At 42.5% G+C, this 15000-nt stretch overlaps 1 protein-coding gene across 4 annotated transcripts in view; it reads left to right on the top strand.

The window, feature by feature from the left end:
* The window catches only part of syndig1l (synapse differentiation inducing 1-like), a gene marked incomplete at both ends in the record, with an annotated part of 25076 nt that overhangs the window by 1164 nt on the left and 8912 nt on the right, over positions 1–15000 (top strand). The window lies entirely within an intron of this gene.

Genomic DNA, 15000 nt, shown 5'->3' with positions numbered 1-15000 from the left:
GTCTGAACGTCAATTCTTTGGGCTAGGCTTGTTATTGGTCATCAAAATAAAGCCCTCCTCCAAGGCAGGGGCGCCGGCCACGTCAAAGTCCATGTGAGCTCGCAAACTTTTTGCTGTCTATCAAGCAGAGAGAGGGTTTTCATTGGCGCATGAAAATTCATTCTCGGGTCGCTATTTTGTGCGCCCCTGACCAATGGCATAGTTTTTCATATTTTTTATCACCACATGATTGGACAATTCAGCGAATCAATCAAATAGGCTACCTCCCTCAGCAACATTCGTGCAACACAACTACATGCAGAGAAGAGATAGATTGCTAACTAGCAGAGTTGTAAAAGCACTTTCCACCCATTTCAGTTGAGGAATTGGACTCCCCAAGCAATGTTATACTTAAAAGGAGCAATTAAGTTACATATTAATTTAGTCTTTTGGTCTGTAGCATATAAACAAAATGAAGCAACTGTCATATTTCTAACTGCATTTGAAATAAACATTGAGACTCACAAAAAATGGACGCTATAGGACAGTGATCATGATTTGCCTCAATATCAGAATAACAACAATGGGTCAAATAGCAATGGCTGGTGGAATGTCCATAAAGTAGGTCTGTATATGCAGTGTATGCTTGTCCAGGCCTTGCAAGTCAGGATGTAGGCTATGAATCTGAATGAATAGTAGGTAATAGGTTATAGGTAATGGCCATCCCAAAATGCACCAGAATACAGGAAATCAAATCTACCAAATTCAGCATTTTCTGACCCCACGTCTATTACTGCACCCCACCAACAATTTTCATCACCAGCCGCCGCTGAGTCAGAGGAGAGAACAGGAGAAATCAATAAGTGAGCGCTCCTAGTGTTGACATAAGGCAGAAAGGCTAACTTCAATTTCTCATATGAGGTGTGCGTGCGTGCGTGAGTTGGCATGCGTGTGTCTTAATGTGTGTGTGCGTGTTTATGTGTGTGTGTGTGTCTGTGTGTGTGTGTGTGTGTGTGTGTGTGTGTGTGTGTGTATACCCCATCGTGATACCACGGGATTCGGCTTGATTCCTGGATCAGCAGGAGCATCATTTCCATATCCCATCTGGTTCACCGACCTTGGCCCCAAACCGAATACCGTCGGTCAAATCCTCCCATCAGACCTCCCCATCTCCGCCTCACCTAGGGATATTAGCTGTGGCAGTGTTGTTGTTATTCATATCAGCAACCCTGCTCTGAAAGGGACTAAAATTATGGGGAGAAATGAAATGGCCGATGCAGTGGCCTGAACTCGGTGCGCCTAATGGAGTGTGACACATGTGTCTCTGTTTTCTGAGCCATTGGAAGGCGACGCTCTGTACAGTGTTGAGAGAGCTCACTTACACAGTAGTTAGGCAGACTGTCAGAATGCACATGACAACAACATGTGATGCTGGATGGGTGTATATATATATATATACGTTTCCTAGTATTGCCTGGGAAACATGAAGGGAGGATTCACTTGGATTTAATTTGGATGCTAGCAATTTTGTTTGCTTGGCCATGCAAAAAGAATGGTATACTGGCCCAGAGTAGTAAAAACAATGACATAAATAACAATATCAACAACAAACAAAAGGCCACAAACACCCAGATTCTGGCCAGCGCTGCTTATCCAATCTCTTAATGGTGCTATAGTGTAGCCTTTGGAGTTCAGCGCCTAATAAATCATAGTACATAGGCCTGGAGCCAGCAGTCTTTTGTTCTGAGACTTTTCTGGTCGTTTTTACTCAACGGTTTCTCATTTTCCTCTGCTCTAATGGAAAATATGAATCATTGTAAAATGCAGTGCGCTGCAAACATCGCATCTTAATTGTACATGATAATGTAGGTTGAAACGGCTATTTGCGTTTCTCCGAGGACAAGATTACGTTTTTCACTTGCGGAATTGAATATTGAAGAGAATGATAATACAAGGCGTAATTACAGTCATACGTTTTGCTTGCCTGTTCGTCTTTGAAGGGAACTAATGCGTTACAGCCTTTAATTGAGTGTGCTCTATGTTTTCCAATGCTGTTTGGGGGTTAATGTTTTCCCGTTGTTATCATCCTTTTTCCATTTTTTTATCTTCCGAGCTGATAAAATAGACAAACGTGTGTGAGCCACCCCTTTGTACCTAGTTAATATAGACAACCACAAGCCTGCGTAGGCAATTATGATCCGGTCAAGATAACAAATAAGCCATTCGATTGTCTCTTATTCTAAATCACAATGCGCAATGTCCTACTGCGGCCTTAATTGAACTACATTTCAGAGAATAGAAGCCCCCCCACCATTTCTAATGTGAACCAACTGTTGCGATGTATTAATATGCCCCACCCAAAGAGTACGAGTCATTAGTGAAATGAGCTGGCTTAGTGCAAAAACAAGGAAATTAGTCAAATGAACTGGCTGAGTGCAGAAACATGACAGACTTGTACTAGAGGAGCCACCACTCGTTGGTAATGAAACATATGAGAACATTGTGCAATATCTTTAATATGTCTTTGGTGAATTACTGTCAATGTTGCTGAGCAAAAGGCCCAAGGCTTTGTGTATTTCACAAATAAAATCTTAACTGTCACATAACCTTTCATAGAGGGACAAAACAAGCATCATACTGCTATTATAATAATTTGATCACAATGTCAACTTTTACAATGTCAATACATAACAGAACATTATTATTATAATTAGTATTAAGTGGTGCAGAAAGTCACCAGTCTGCATGTAACCTTTCTTGAACAAATTTGGAAAATAAACGTCTGCAAAATTACAAAATAGTATTATTATTGTTGTAGCATGCAAAAGCCCTTTCAAGACAGATTACAAAAACACAGTTAAAGATAAAGAATAAATAATCAGTGCTGTGCTGGGGTTGTGGTGGTGTGGTGTGGTGGTAGGTCTATAGATTTATTTTTTCTCCTGCTATGAACTGCTTTGAAGAAGTGAATAATGTACATTGAAAGTTAGAAGCAAGGCTACACATGGTATATTTTACTATGTTACTGTTGTTGTGTGAGCTATCTTGCATCCTGTATTGGCATTACCAATCCAAAGGAATATTGTTGGATAGCCCAGGTGTATAAAATACTGTAAAAGCAAGGATGCAGGCTGCATCCTTCAAACCCACAATGGACCAATGGCCTTCTTGGTTAGTCCCTCCTTAAGCAACCTTGGGTACTATGAAAGGGGCTATACAAATTCAAGTTATTATTATTTCCTTGTTATTTTCTCATTGCAACAATCTTTTTTGAAAAGAAGAGTTGCAATACTGTGTGGCAGGATAAACTAACTATTGAAGAGTACATGAGGATACAGAAATAAACATAGAATATGTTATCATGACAAGGTTCAGTTCTGTATGTTGTCTCACATAATCAAAACAATAATAATTGAAAAGTAACTATCAATAATTAACTATTGATAATCATTAATACCGAATAACAGTTGGCCTAGAACAGTCAGCATTCAGTGTTGGAAAAGTGAAATGAATAAATACATTTGAAATATATCCTCAACAGATGCCTAACACCCACCGTAAGTCACTTTGGATCAAAGCATCTCCTTAATGAGTAATAGTCATGCTAAATTGCTGAAGGATTATGAATATTCATAAAACATTTGAAGGCGTCATGATATTATTTAGCCCAGCAAAACATTAAATATTTCAGATTATGCCCCTCACAGTTTTTGAAGGAATACTTATTGTTACATGAGAATGATAGCTCTAATCCACAATTTTTGACTTGCAATAAAAATAACCCGCTCTCCTCAGTGACAGAAGGAGGCTTAGGTGTATATAGCATTCCGTAAGACACAGAATCCTCAGGATTAAGACGTTCTAATTAAAAAAACATCAGGAATGTAATATCTTTGATAAACGATAGTCTTCAAGATCCCATTGGCATAAACCACCATGTACGATGCATTTATAAACAGAAATTGTAATTTAGAAAGTGCACATGCATTGTTTAGTTACAACCATTTGTAAAACAATCTTTTAAATAAGTAACATGACGTGATTTGAATTCATGGACATCAACATCACACCTTGAAGTCTCATGTCTAATAGAAAGGATCCTTAGGATCCAAGAAACTAAAGCAAAATAATCGCAACAAAAGCGGGAAAAAACATTTCCTCAGAAGACAATCTTGCGGGCAATCATTCTCCTGATTCCCTCATTGGTGTAATATTAATATGTGTCAGCCGTAATGACAGGGGATCATCTTCCTCTTATTAGTTCCATGTTTGACATTTCTCATCTGTGACGCTGTGGACTCTGGAGCATCGGAGGTAATTGCCACATACATCAACTTATGACATGAGCACTAGATAGGATTTGTTTGCAGTAATCTGATTACATGAGGGCAGCGTAGTGTTGTGGTTAGGGCGTCCCAACTGGCAGCCCAAAGGTACTGGGTTTGATCCAAGACATCCACTATATAACCTGTAGGTATCCTGCAGTGGCGGCTGCTCATCTTTCAAAGAGGGGAAGCTCATTTTCGGTCTACATCATATAAATTGTCAATTGATGTATATGTAAATTATCCTCTCTGTTCCTTTTCAAGGTAATGCTCTATCATACCAATAGCTGTCTTTTCCAGTGACTTGACCTCTCAATGGCCAGCAGAGCTCGGCTGCTTAAACAGCCATGGCCCATTGTGTTATGGGTGTAGTACTTGAGCCACTTTAAACAGGAGAAGCTCCTTTATACACCTGCAGATGTAGCTCCAATTGTTGCCACTAATGAGAACAGTTTGATGAGGCATTGCACTGTCCAACTCCATGTCTTTAAGGAACACCAAGAAATCACACAGCTTTCCCCTGTGACCCTGCAAGTCCTGATCTGAATACAGGACTTGAAGTTCAGACCTCAGGCTCCCTGAATAAAAGTGATGGCCAACTACCAAAACGATATTAAACTTGAACAAAGAAATGTGGGGATTATGTTAAACTGAAGCAAGGAATTGTGTGTATAAGTGTATGAAATGTACGATGAAAATTGTCTAGCAATTTCGCTAAGCAAATATCAAGAAATAGGTTGCAGTTTGTCTTTCGACTCGCTTGCAAAATACGCGATGGGACTGAGGACTGAAGAGAGCTCCGCCGACGTTTTATAGTTCAAAATTGCTGTCAATCAAATGGAAACTCAGTCTTTCGCAGACCCTCCAATCATCACACAGAAGCCCAGCGTCCAGGCCAGCCCACTCCTCCATTAACCCCCAGAGATGCTCAGCGTCCTTGGGAGGGACATAATCGCAGCATTATCCAATGACCGTCGACTTTTGACGCACTAAAAAAAGTTGTTCTATGCAGCCCCATTGAAGTGGATGGACGCTGAGCTTCAACAGGAAAATGCACTGTGACGCTACGGGAATGTATGAGAAGGAAATCGAGTCAGTCGACCTGCGATAAGCAGCTGATTCTGAACAAATTTGTCTTCGAGATGGACGTTCTAACGCATTTTTAGTCAATGAAATGTTAACAAAACAGTATATATTTGACCATTTAACTTTTGAAATTTTAGGGGAAGCTGAGCTTCCCTTGCAGTCTTAGAGAAATTGCGACTGGTATCCTGACTGTTGGTCCCAGGTAGGGACCTCTGCATGAAAAACCTGTATCTTATCCCACTATGTATTTTTATTTTATTGTGTATATATTTTTGGTTTCTATGTGGATGTTTCCCTTCTGAGTAGATACAATGGCTCCATTCATCGAAGGTCATTAGTCTGTTCTTGCTCCATTGTGCGTCAGTAGCCTTGCACAGAGCCTTACTCTTTTCAAGGAGAATACGTTTTAGTTCACATTAGACAATAATAGACAACATTAGACAACAATCATAGGCCTCTCTTTTGTCCAGTTTTCTCTCTATCTGGCTCACCCAGTGTTAGTCATTCGAGAGCTAACTCTCTCTTCTGCAGATACTCTTCCAAAAGCACAACACCAAATTTCCTCCTCTACTTTCCCCCCTTGCCTAATACAAGTTATCCATGGCTAAAAGAGGAAAGAGGCGGCTGTTTTGCTATGACTAAGTTTGCCCCTCTCCGTATCGCTGAATTTGCAGCATCGGTCTCTAGTGTGAGATACCTCAGTGCTTTTCACTCAAGTCTGTACGGATCCGGTTTGAACTCCTGGAGCTACAGGGCTTTAAGCTACAGCAGAGCCTCAGGACCTAAGGAGAGCCAGTGTTTACAGGTGGGGATGTGGATAAGCCATGAACAGGTATTTCATAAATCTGCCCCATAGTCACAAAACACGTGGATGTGGGAGATTGCAGCCAGATGTATGATGGAAGAACCCAGCAAGGACAGTGCAGTGTGTTGGTTGAACACATCTGGGGGTGAAATAGGGGCCCTTTTTAACAAACAACGAGCAAATGAATGGCAGTTGCTCATCATTTTTTTTATCTCAATGCTTGTGGAAATGCAAATATTGTTTCATATTTGTAGAGCTTCCCCCCCCACAAATAATATAAATTATTATTAATATTGTTAAACGGTGTAAAGCACAACCTTAAGCAGCTTGTACTTGCAAACTATGAGGATGAGTTGTCCAAGTTTTGTCCTGGCTGGACCAGTTTGTCTCCAGCCAACACCAAAGGACAGCGCAGTCCCAGAGAGTACAACAACTACAAGGGTAGCAGACAGGCATGACAGTCTGTTCTTGGAAACCAAAGACAAACTTTGCTTTTAAGTCAACCTTAAGTTCTGTAAGATCCGACATGAGAAGTGGGAGCTGACAAAAAGGACAAAGCTAAAGACAGAAGCTGGCTCGTCCAAATTGTTGTGACAGTTTGACTTTGAACCCACTTTGTCTTCTTGCATTGGTGCGCTGTCACAATCAAAGTCATGCTGGCTTCTAATTAAATTTGGCTGTGGCTCGACTCAAATAGTGATTGAACTGTTTAATAAGTCAACTTAAGTCAACTTTAAATTTGACAGTGTCGTTAGTATTGCTTCTTGTGCTACCATTGTGTCAATTGAGAAAGACTCTTGTAAAAATGTTACAAAACTCCTCTTTCATACTGCCACTTCTACTAAGAACTAGCAGAATTTTGGAGATGACAAAACATCCCACTGAAAACGGCAGATTGTGCTTATTTTAAGCCTATTTCATATCTGTCCAGTGCAGTACTGTTTGTCTTGCACAAATGGAAATGTAAATAATTAAAAAAGTTGGAGCTGTCCCCAAAACTCAACCCTTATTGGCCTATATAAGATTGTCTTTGAATAATTAAAATCTTATGACCAGCTCTAGTGGTGTTGCAGAGTTTATAATTTAACCATGAACACGGAACAGGAGATTAAACTATATACATAACACATACGTTTAAGTAAGTAAATATGTGTGTATATATGTATATATATATACATATATATACCGTTATATATACACATATTTAATTGTATCTCTGTTCATGTGACACAAAAACATTATGCAAAGTAGTGACTCTGTGACATAAATGTCCTATTAGACAGGAGAGCAGATGACAGGGCCCAGTGAAGCACAGCTCACACAACACGTTGAGACACAGATGGCCACAATGCAGGAAGCAGTGACCACAGGAAGTGACACGGGCAGCCCGTCAGGAGAGGGGATGTTGTCACTTTAGCATTCTACAACAGGAGGCAACAGGAATCATCACAGTGAACGCCATTAGTCAGCTGGGGTGATCCTGTGTGTTTTGAGCATTAGCAGTTTCCATGTTTTTGCCCGATAAAGAAATCTCTTCTAAATCATTTGATCAAGGCACACGGTGCATCATTTTCCATTTGCCTGCCATCTGTTACACTATCTCCCGTATGTTTGTTCAGATAGAAAGAAAGATAATTTGCACATCTTGCAATGTTTTCGTGAAAGTCTCTACCTGAGACCTGATGATTTATTTCTGCACTCATTCCCCAAAACAAGGTCGACCACTTTCTCTACAAGAAAAATAAAAAGTGTGAAATCTATACAAGTCGTCCAAGAAAGAAAACTTATTTTATCATTGGCTGCCGACTCTCCTTCACTGCCATTTGTGATTGGAAGGTTATACAAGCTCCGTAAAATCTGTAGGGGCTAACAGACGTTCTCCCATGGATCTGCCGTTGGATTCCTTGTATGAATCTAAAATGGAGTTGTGCTTTGCCCCACTGAGCACGCACCATATCCAGGCCTGAATAGGGGCTGGGGAGACGGGATAAGGATCCCAGCCGCCTCATAGTGAAATCCATCGGGGGTATGCCAGTTCTCATTTACCAGGAAATGACAGATATCTCCTGGATCATTTCAATTCAGTCCGATTTCAAAGCCTGCTTTGTGCTTCGTTTTTTTTGTACCGGATCGTCCAAAATGTGTGTATATATATCCATATGTGTGTGTGTGTGTGTGTGTGTGTGTGTGTGTGTGTGTATGCATGCATGCATGTGTACATTTACATTTACATGTTACAGGGCATTTAGCATACGATTTTGTCCAAAGCGACACCCATTCATACACACACTCACACCCCGACGGTGGTGTCAACCATGCAAGGAGACAGCCAGCTGGTCGGGACCCGGTAGGGTTTTAGGCGTCTTGCTCAGGGATAACTCGACACTATATATATATATAGTGTTGAGTTAATACACACACACACATGTACATATATATATATATATATATATATATATATATATATATATATACCTCGACACTATATATAGTGTCGAGTTAATACACACACACACATATATATATATATATATATATATATATACCTTGACACTATATATATAGTGTCGAGTTAATACACACACACACACATATATATATATATATATATATATATGTGTGTGAATGTGTGTATTTTAGAACAAATGTTCAACTCCTTGAAACAGAAAGGATTAGGAAGACATAAGTGATGGTCCTGTCCTTCAACAACGTGTAATTTTCAATTTTTTACAGCTTTTTCTCACAAGATGACAAGAATACTAACAATCTCGACATCATACATACCAAATTACATTACTTGCCACCATTTTACACAACATTATCGCAGCTATTATTCATGAGGTGGTTTTCACACCACATTTAGTCTTGGTACGATGAAAGAGGGGTAGGGGTATTTTTTTCCTTATTTTTTCTGAGCACATACGCCAGTTGCAATTTGCAATGTGTGAGTTTGGCTTATTAGTCATTCATCCGTGTCTTACGGAATCCCGCACTATACTCCTTCAATTCACAGAACAGGCTAAATCTGACAATATTTCCTCTCAAGTTAGCCAACCATGGATTACCCCAATAAATGATTTGGAACAAACCCAGAAGAAGAACTACTCTGGCAGGCTGTCTTAATTATGTTTCAGCACAGAACAACACAATACAAACATTGCATTCGGAAAAATGACAATTAAAAGAAATGAGTTTTGCTTCCCCCACATCCCTCTGAATGATTACATGTGAAACCTTTTTCAGAAGCCCACTGGGCGAGTGTACATGTGCACTACATAGTCTTCACAAACGTAACCATTACAGACTTCTCTGTTGTCTCTTCTGTTCTGTCTGTATTCTTTTTCGTACATAGACTAGCTGAGGGTGTTGCTGGTTTATTATGATTCATCCACGGTGTCCGATATGACTTTGTTTGGCCTCTAGGGTTTCCTCCACTGCCTTTTTGATTCACATCACCGGGCTGACAGAGAAAGGGCTTCAAACTTTTCACGCCATAAAAAGAACCCTGCCTGCGGCTTTTTCTTTTCATCTCTTTCGCTGCGGTCTCCCAACCGTGCTCCGTCTCCCTCCATTAGCTTTGTCACCCAGTCATCGGGTGTGAATATGTTAGCGCGGCGCCGCCTCGCTCCTCCGCAATCTTCCATTACACGGCCACCGCCACGGGCTAATCAATTTACCTGTACAGCCACGGATGGTAGCCGCTTCGAGCTAATGCTATGCTACCGCCGTCGCCATCGCACGCCAATCAAAAGCGTAGGGTGGCGTCGGTGAGCGCTGCGCTCAGTACAACCCGTCTGTACCCCGCGCACACACACACACACGCGCGCACGCGTCCGCTCGTATCTCCGCCCGAGTACAAGACAGACAGCGGTTCACACTCTGCCGCCCACCTGTTTAGCATAACCTCGGTGATAGTTTGTTGTGTTTGTTGATCCCCAGAGTGCACTACTTTCTGGGTGGCTCAGGCTCATAATCCGCGATGCCTTCTAGTGGGGGGAGCACGGAGGCATTAGGAAACACAACAGCAAACAAACAGGAAACCAGATCACGCTGTGTTTTGTGTTTGCATTGTATTCCAGTTTGTCCCTGGAACAGGCGGTACTTTGATGCTGTTTTTTCTTTTGTTTTGCGTGTTGTGTGCGGGGCACTGTCACACGATGACATTGAACAAGTAGTGCGGTTGTAACCCGTGGAAGGGGACACGCCTCCGAGTTAAATAGTGCACTCTGATACGGAGTGTGTGTTTACTCACAGATGTCGGTACCAGGGGGAAGACTTAAATCAGCATTTTAATGAAGACAAAACCATCTGGAGCCCCCCTCCTACAACATAAATTAGGACGCATGCTGTGTCTGTTTTCATGTCTTTGTTTTCCTTCCAATTTTCGACTCAATCGCTTGTGTGTGTGTGTGTGTGTGTGTGTGTGTGTGTGGTTACATGTTACCATGGTGTTAGGTCTTAGGCGCAGAGATACATACTGGGGGGGGGGTTGCCACCGAACAGTATCTATTAATACAGGTCACTCTCCAGCAGAGAGCATAAATCAGTGTGGAAGTCCCTCTCGTCAGAAGTAGGGACTGTGGGGTAGGGAGGGACTGAGACTGAGCAGAGAGAGACACTTGCTTTAACAGCCACCTGTTACTTCTCACCAAATGAATAAGGGTCAGAGGTGGTCCCCGAAGACAAAGGATGAAATAGAAAGATAATCTTCCCCCTAGCTGTGTTATCTTACATATTAGGTTGAGTTGTAATTTCCTTCCACCACCTCATCGTCACTGACTACTCTCTGATATCTCCCAGGCACACCAGCTTGCTCTCTTTCTAAAAAAGAAATCTGATGCTGAACCATATCTGACATTTTGGGCAATTTCCCCCTCATAACTCGCCGGGCCTATAAAGCGTACATCCCATAATAAAACAGGTGATTCCTCCTAAAATATACGGTGGCGAGTTAGGAGAGTAATGTCTCGCGACGGCGAACCGAGCCCTGGAGATAACGCTCTCAATGATTGACTGTCTGACCAAGGTCGCTCCGACAGGCTGACCCCACCTACGCCTCGCCTAGCAACCGCATCCCCAGCCGCCATCTCCCCAGCCGCCCGCATCCCCACCCGCCCGCATCTCCACCCGCGGTTCACATCCGCCGTTATTAATGGTGCCATAAAGCATGTGTTTTAAAACCAACCGTGTCCATCCGTCGCCAGGCGCCAAATCACATGGCCGGGGCTATGAATGAAATAACACTGACACCTATGATGGTGTGTGTAAGTGTGTGTGTGTGTGTGTGTGTGTGTGTGTGTGTGTGTGTGTGTGTGTGTGTGTGTGTGTGTGTTTGTGTGTTTGTGTGTCTGTGTGTGTGGGTGCATGTGTGTGGTTGTGAGTGTGTGTGTGTGTGTGTGTGTGTGTGTGTGTGTGTGTGTGTGTGTGTGTGTGAGCCGGTACGAAGGGCCGGGCACCTGCCCTGGCATAACTTAACATGACAATGTGGAACATAAGATGCAGGACGATGTTGAGCACGGATAAGGGGGAGGGGGGGGGGGGTGGAGGTGGGCGGTTGAGTTGTGGTCCGGTGGGACTCAGCATCATGGACCTTTGGTAGAGAACGTCCATTAGCTGGGGAGTGGACTGTTAAGAGGCCACTGATTCCGCTGACTTATCGATTGAGCGAATGGCCTTTTGAGAGGAGGCCTCTCTCCGCCGCACGTGTTGGAATGAACATCGCTTCGCGATTGTTGTGCTATTCCTGGGAGTGAACATTGCTTCACCTCATGAGACCATTCAGAGCATCACGTTTTAAGGCTCAGGTGTGGTTCCACGTTGACGCAAACGCAAGGGGGTTTACGAACCCATTGCGTCCTTGCGGACCCTCCTTGCGTCCACCGCAAGGGCCGACATGCGGCTCCCAAAAGTTGCAACCTTTGCGTTCGAGGCGACGCAGCAGCAAGTGCTGGTGTGATTGGTCCGCTCACTAGAACCCGAAGCAGAACCAAAACAGGGTTCACGACTGCGCCGAGGCGTCTGCGCGGTCATTGCGTTACGTCGACGTGGAACCATAACTGATCCTTAAGTCTCACAGGGAAGTTCAGCCTGGTCTTAGCTGGGAAGCAATTGAGTTCCCAAATATTGGACGTTGTTGAAAATACTACTGAGCCAATCGGAGTGATGATGGCCTCTCTCTCGCCGTGCTCTCGCTATATCTGCTTGGAAGTGAACTAACTCTGGTCTCCCAAGGCTAGAACATCACAGACTTAGTGGGCTTCTTTTGGCTTTTGTCGTTTCATTCTTGAAGCGTCAGGAATTCATCTACAGCAGCGACCTTCTCCCCAGGCCATGCGTTACACGCGGACTGTGCCTGTTGATTTATGAAGAGAAGGCTTTTTGAAGAAAACCAACAACGATGGATAAAATGGATGGAAATCTTCCTGCGGGCGTCTTCATAGAATACTATGAGACGTGTTGTCTTGGCGACACAAAGCAAATATCAGCTTTTTTTTTTTCCCTCAGCAGTTAAAGACATACAGAACAAATATTTTAAGCAAACAGCTGAAATCTGTGCGTAGAAAAATCATTTTAGCCCTATTTCATGCTATTTTTACTACAGTTTTATAAATGCATGTTTGAATAATTATCCTTTACATTAGCATAACTGGCAAGTCCTTAACTTGCTCAGGCTGTAGATTGGCTTGGCTTCCCCTTATTGTCCAGCGTATGGTTGGAGACTTTAGTGGCTGTGTTTGACCCCAAGTCAAACAGGGTGACCCGTGCCATAGTGTGAATCCTAATTCACCAACTAACTGTCTAGTAACACGCAGATAGGGTCTCATTTATGAAGGCAGAGCTTACTCTGCAGCTTTGCAGCCTTCTGACAGAAGGTACACACACACACACGCGCGCGCGACACGCACAAGCACACGCACATGCACGCACAATTTCCCTGAAATGCTTTATTTCCCCATATATTATTTGGGCCAGAGCGGCACACATTCTCTAAAGGACTTTCAATGGAAGTACTTCCCTTCAAGTGCAAGCAGCAAGGTTAAAGATCCAAACATATTGCAGTAAAATGACTACTGCTACTACTACAACTACTGAATACTACTATACGACTTCTACTACTACTACTACTACTAATAATACTAACTTGTTTATCAATGGTGATTATCATTCATTCCATAATCAGCACAACAAATGTCAATGTTATTTCTGACTGCAACACAACCGCACTGACACACACGTCACACCGACCCATTTTACCAACAACATGAATCATAATTACAACAATAACAGAACACAAAGCAAGACGCACCAGCTGGGGGGAGGGAACGGCCATGGAACAAGAAAATGGGAATGGTAATGGTAGACAGAGGGGCCGTGCTTCCTTTAAGCTTTGGGAGGAAATTTGGCGACAAATAAATTACACATGGCCTCTTACTGGCCGTGCTGTCGTGGCGTGGTGGTAAAACCATCCATTAGCCGGCCGTCACTTGTCAACCCCCTGGCCCTCGGTGACAGGAAGCACACCCCCGTCAGGTGGGCGTACGGGCAGCCGTCGGCGGTGCACATTGTCATTAGGACCCCCGGCCTGTGATTGGATAGAAACACGCGGAGCAAAGGAAAAATGTATTAGAACGATTACTCGAAGGAATGGAAGGAACGGTTTACTGGTGTGTTTCCGTAATCTGAAAAACATCCTCAAGCTTGTTTTTTTTCCACAATGTGTTTTTTTATTTTGGTTATTTTTCCATCGGCAAGGATGTCTTGAGTTTGCAATATTTTGCCGGGACACAAATTGGAGTAATAGCAGATAATGGTGTTATTATGTTGTAGCTCGTTATTGCTTACAATGTAGACTTTGGCACATAACTGGATATGAACATAATTGGATTTGAGGTTTTGTATATAATTGGATTTATTTATTATTTAATTCTTCTCTTATATTATTACCCTGTGAAATACATATTGCTTATTAGTGTATGTCTCTATATCTACAGTATACATCTTCTATTTTTATTTTTATTTGGTCATTCTAGAATAATTTTCACAAAATAGGTAGTTGCCAGCGTCTGTGTCAAGTCTGACTGTGTGTTGTTCAGTGCATCTGACAACACGAGACTTGACCTTGAACTTGAACGTGGATGGATTATCCCTTTGAGACACACTGGCTGCGGGATGGCGAGGGTTTTTCTGTTTTCATGGGCTTCAGGCCATCCCTAACCTTTAAGCTAGGTTTATGATGACCTGACACTCACACCTGACCATGTCAACATCATCATCCTTCTGCTGCTGTGTCAGGCTGCGCTGGCTGCTGGTCCATAACACAGCTTCCCTCCGTCTCATTGTTCTGATTTTTTTGGTAAAGTTGTTCATATTTGTAAGATGTTTGTATGTACCAGCTTCCGTCCGTCTCATTGGTCGGAATATAGTACGTTCCATAGGTTTAGTCACTCTTATTGGTTGGATTTTTGTATGTATTATTGCTATATGTCCAATTGGTCAGATGTTTGTTTGTATTTAGCACACTTACATACATATAATAGAAAAGTGTACCATTGCATTGGTGTTCCTGTTCATGTTCCTACACAGTGTGAAGACAATGATGATAGTATCAGGTAGCCTCCAGGCATAGCGCAGCAGAATTGACAGTGGAAATTATGTAGAATAATGATATATTGCAACCGCGTACCTCTCCGCATACCTCTCCTCTCAGTCTTTGGGGCTTCCGCAATTTCAATTGATACGTGGCATTCGTTCCGTTCCAAACACACAAGTGATGAAAAGCTTCATCACTTGAAACCTTTACAGACA

This window comes from Micromesistius poutassou (genome assembly GCF_964030765.1).
Source record: "Micromesistius poutassou genome assembly, chromosome: 19".
Classification (NCBI taxonomy): domain Eukaryota; kingdom Metazoa; phylum Chordata; class Actinopteri; order Gadiformes; family Gadidae; genus Micromesistius; species Micromesistius poutassou.
The sequence above is the reverse complement of the archived record's forward strand: the minus strand, read 5'-3'. Positions and strand labels throughout refer to the sequence as shown.